Here is a 5130-nt window from a genome sequence, read left to right as displayed (position 1 = left end):
AAAAAAAAAAAGTTTTTTCTCATTGCATGAGTAGCATCTGACTTTTAAAAAATTTTGGGGCGCCTGGGTGGCGCAGTCGGTTGAGCGTCCGACTTCAGCCAGGTCACGATCTCGCGGTCCGTGAGTTCGGGCCCCGCGTCAGGCTCTGGGCTGATGGCTCAGAGCCTGGAGCCTGTTTCCGATTCTGTGTCTCCCTCTCTCTCTGCCCCTCCCCCGTTCATGCTCTGTCTCTCTCTGTCCCAAAAGTAAATAAACATTGAAAAAAAAATTAAAAAAAAAATTTTTTTTTTATTTTAGAGAGAGAATGTGAGCAAGGGAGAGGGGCAGAAGCAGAGAGAGAGAGAGAGAGAGAGAGAGAGAGAGAATCTTAAGCAGGCTCCAAGCTGGGCTTGGAGCCTGATGCAGGGCTTGATCCTATCACCCTGGGATCATGATCTGAGCCGAAATCAAGGGTCGAATGCTCAACCGACGGAGCCCCCTAGGAGCCTCCCTATATGCTTCTTTTTAAACACTGGGATTTATTAAGAAAGGAAGCTTCATATCCCTAAGTACATGGAAGTCGATCATCAATGAGGATAAAAGGGAGGCAATTGTATAGAGCAACGCAGGAAGCAGAACTGGGTGTTCAGCATCTAGGTTGGTACCGTTGCCTTTGCCCAGGGAGGGGGCGGTGTGTGCAGCTGGGGGTCTCCCAGCACTTACAGAACCAGTTTGCCGAGCCCCCTTACGAACTCCGCCGCCAGCTGAGATGCACCCCTTTGTCAGAGTTCTGCGTTCCTGCCCCTCTCCCAGGCTTCCAAGTTTTAATATTTTTAGCTTCTTTCCTTTCCTCCTCCAGCCCTAGGGAGAGGGGCGGCTTTCTGTAATTGTTGGAGAACTCTTGTTTTGCCTTTTCAGTGCTTCAGTTGCTGGGTGTGGTGGGCAGAATAATTGTCCCCCAAAGATATCCATGACCTAATCCCCAGAGCCTTGAATAAGTCGCCTTACATGGCACAAGGGACTCTGTAGACGTGATTACGTTAAGGACTTGCGATGGGGAGACTATCCTGGGTTATCTGGGTGGGCCCCATCTTCATCACAAGGGTCCTTAAAAGCGGCAGTCGGAAACAGAAGAAAATCAGAGGGAGATGTGACGAGGGGGAGTGGCCTGAGAGATAGGGGGCGGGACCGAAAACCTGTAGAGGCTGCAAGAGGCAAAGAAATGGGTTCAGCCCTATAGAGCTTCCAGAAATGACCTCTGTGTCAGATTTCTAACCTTCGGAACTGAAAGATGATGAATGTGTGCTGTTTTTAGCCACTAAACTTGCGATAGCTTGCTATAGCAGCAATAGAAAACACACACCCTGGTTAACACTTCTATGTGAAATTCTCTGTTCTTGTAACAGGTGATCATCCTCCCTGGGACCTCTTGCAGGGTGTTCTTACCAGAGCTGGGAAGAAAATAATAAGGAAGCCCTCGGGGGCAAAGAGGCAGCCTAGTAGCTCTGCGCTGGAGGCCAAGACAGAAAGGATCTCCATGGCCCCGCTGACCTTCCCCTTGGTGCTGTGATGGACGAGGAGGGAGGTGACCCAGACATTGCGGGGCACCGGCATGCTTGAACTTGGCTTCATTGACGGGGTCAGGCAGACTCCTGGCCAGGAGAGCCCCAGCGGTGCTCCCTGGGGCCACGGAGCCTAGATATCCCTGGACACCGTAGAAGGCAGTGACAGAGCCCTTACTGCATCCAGCGCAGATGAAGTGTGCAGGTGCTTTTGTTGGGAAGGCAGTGAAGAATAAGGAACAGGGGAAACACAGGAAAAGGTAGGTGGGCAGGATGTAGCTGAGAGTTGGTCGTTGGCCTTGACCAAGGGAAAGTCTTGGTCCTTCACAGAGACCACAAGGACCGCAGCCAGGGGGACAGAGAAGCATAGATCTGTGGGGGCCAGAGCCGTCCCTGTGGGGTCTTGATAAACCAGGAAAGCCGCTTTCTTTGGGAGATGGTGGTCTTGATCTGGGTTTGAGTCCTGATGGGATGATATGACATTTGTCCCTGATTTTAGTTGATCAGGGACAAGCTGATCAACTAGTGATCAGTGATACTTCCTCGGCTCTCGAAGACATTCAGGGCAGCCTCAGCTCACTGGCTGGGTTGGTCTGGATGGTGGAATCTCCCTGGCCTTCTTCCTTGCAGGCTAAGACGGTGTCTGAGGTTGCTAAGGGATTCTGCCAAGCCCGGATTAATACCCTCGGGCCAAGAACAGTCAATACAGAAACTTCAGGAGAGAGCCGCCTGCTTTCTTAGGTAGAAATCCCTGACGGTTGATGGGATTCGTTCCGCTGGTTGCGTCCAGGACCCTGGACGACATGGCTTCATCCTGAGGCTTGAAGTCCTGTTCACAGCTGGCGTAGTTGCATGTTGTACTAATCAAACTAAATGAATCTGGCTAGCCTCTGTCAGTCAGATGAATCGGGTCAAGAATGGATTCTTCTAACTCCTGTGTGAGAGTCTTTCCAGAAAACGAAGCCAGCTTTCTCCTCAGTGGGTTTTACCTTCCTCAGTTTCGTCCTCTCCTCTGCCTTCTTCACTACCTTTCCTTCTTCTTGTCTCGAGTTCTGTACAGTCTCTGGGGATGGTAGGATCTGAATGAGGTCGCTGTCATGAAGATGGGGCACGGACGACCCGTCACTGAAGCCTCTCAAGGTACAAACGTCCCGTCACGTTTGTTTGTTAACTACAGGCAGAGGAGCTGCTGAACACCTGGAGGTGGGAAGGTTGTGGGAAGCTTCCAGAAACATCACACCCTTGTAACGCCCTTTACTTTAGAGGCGTTTCCAAATGGAAACATTTGGACAATTATGAAACACTGAAAGCTTCCTGGTCAGGAAGCGGTCTTGTAGAAGGGGGAAGCCTCTGAGGCTTAGCAACTAACGTTAGCCCGTTTGATGCTGACTACCTCAGACAAACTGAGCTAGCAGTCTGCTCAGAGCAGGAGGAAGTAAGCCTCGAGTGACATCAGCGCTGCTTTGAATGGGGTATTATATTTAGGAGTTTCTCCTAAAGCAGGGTGCTTGTGCTATAGGCAAACGCGCCATTCATTCATCCACCGGATACGTTTTGTGTCTTATAACATATTGTGAGTGTTGTTCCAGACCCTAGGGCTGTACCGGATGCCAAGGCAGCCCAAGTTTCTGCCTTCCCATTTCAGGCTCTGAGCCCCGCTGAGGTGGGTCCCGGCCCCTCCTGGCCCCACGCTAACTTTATCTGCCCTTCCCCATAGCCAGACCATGTAGCTGGACCCTCCCTTCAAGGTCTTCTCCCACTGCATTTCTCAAGTTCTCCCAGAGCTGGCCTCCAGCCCAGCAGGTGCTTTATCCTGGTGGCCCGTTCCTACATCAGAGAGAGGAGACCGTGTCTCCTCACCTCCAGCGAGTCAAGTTTCCCAAAGAGCAACAATTAGGACTGTTCAGACCTCGGAGAAGACACCACGCCAATGGGACAGAACGAAGCCGATGGGCTTCAAGGGGTGAGACATCTTCTAAGGCTCTTTTTTGACCTTGAACAAAGGAATCCTGTGTTATACATCAGTTATTTTCCAGGAACTAAACCAGGTTCCAAAGAAGCATGTGTTTTTAGGGGCGCCTGGGTGGCTCAGTCAATTAAGCGTCCGACTCTTGATTTCAGCTCAGGTCATGACCTCACAGTTCATGGGTTCAAGCCCCGAGTTAGGCTCTGCGTTCACAGTGTGGGCCCTGCTTGGGATTCTTTCTTTCTCTTTCTCTCTGCCCCTTCCTTGCTCATGCTTGCTCTCTCTCTCTCTAAAGTAAATAAATAAACATAAAAAAAAAATGTGTTTTTTTTTCTGGAAGAGAATTCCAGCAGAGCCTTAAGAATGATGGGTTACATCCGTACAAGTGGACGTGAACATTTTACTTTATGTATCAGTCCTATGAGAGCGATTTCATGCTGCTTGGATTTATGCGCCTTACAAAAAAAGCATCTAAAACATTTGTAAGCAAAACATACCAATCAATAAAAATCTCTTCAGTACAGATTCAGCCTGAGAAGAGGAGACAGCCCCCAAGGTCAGCAATTCTTGGGTATTTCAAAAGATAGATATCTCCTTTTTTTAAAATATTTTTTAATGTTTATTTATTTTTGAGAGAGAGAAAGAGACAGACAGACAGAACATGAGTGGGGGAGAGGCAGAGAGAGAGAGGAAGACACAGAAACTGAAGCAGGCTCCAGGCTCTGAGCTGTCAGCACAGAGCCCAACGCGGGGCTCGAACTCATGAACTGTCAGATCATGACCCGAGCCGAAGTCCAACGTTTAACTGACTGAGCCACCCAGGCGCCTCTAGGCATCTCTTTTTGATACTCAGAAATAGGACTTATATAAACAGGTTCACTTGTCAGCACACCTCAAATAAAACCCTCCCCATGGGAATGGGGTCTCCAAATCCAAAACTCCTATTTCTACACTCATCATACCCTTGGCCATGAGTTCATCGTTCTCTCTGATGGGTCATACACGTTGCACTGGAGACCAGCATGGAAGCGGCCAAGACTTGTGCCAAGTCTCCATCCCCCATTTAGAAGACCAGACAGACATCCAAGTAGACAGGCTCTGAGATATCCATTTTTATAGTTTCTAAACAGTGTCCTGAGGAGGTAATGTTCTAGACTGAGCAGTGACTTGGGAATAGGATTCTTCCTCCATATTACTCTCCATTTTATTTTATTTTATTTTATTTCATTTCATTTCATTTCACTTCATTTCATTTTATTTTTGTAATGTTTATTTTTGAGAGATAGAGAGAGAGAGAGCATGAGTGGGAGAGGGGCAGAGAGAGAGGGAGACACAGAATCTGAAGCAGGCTCCAGGCTCCAAGCTGTCAGCACAGAGCCTGACATGGGGCTCGAACCCACAAACAGCAAACACTCCATTTTGAAAACACTATTTCCACAAAGTTTGTTGAGTGACTGTCTATGACGCATCAGGCCAGTCCTTTGCATCTCTCCTGAGGGGCTCACGGAAATGAGGCGGCAACTGCCCGGAGAACGTGAGGACAGGGGACTCTGAGCTTCTCTGATAAATTAAGCGGCATAAAAACGATACATTTCAACTGCTTTAAAATTACTGTCACCCTTG

The 5130-nt window shown here is 48.8% G+C and overlaps 1 long non-coding RNA gene across 1 annotated transcript; it reads left to right on the top strand.

The window, feature by feature from the left end:
• The first annotated feature begins 386 nt into the window (after window positions 1-386).
• Window positions 387-4030, top strand: LOC123605582. Its single transcript, XR_006715818.1, has 2 exons — window positions 387-2282; window positions 2592-4030. It is a non-coding gene; the product is annotated as an uncharacterized LOC123605582 (long non-coding RNA).
• Window positions 4031-5130: the final 1100 nt, after the last annotated feature.

Source organism: Leopardus geoffroyi, chromosome A2 (genome assembly GCF_018350155.1).
Source record: "Leopardus geoffroyi isolate Oge1 chromosome A2, O.geoffroyi_Oge1_pat1.0, whole genome shotgun sequence".
NCBI classification, from domain to species: Eukaryota; Metazoa; Chordata; class Mammalia; order Carnivora; family Felidae; genus Leopardus; species Leopardus geoffroyi.
This window is presented reverse-complemented; position numbering and strand designations above follow the sequence as displayed.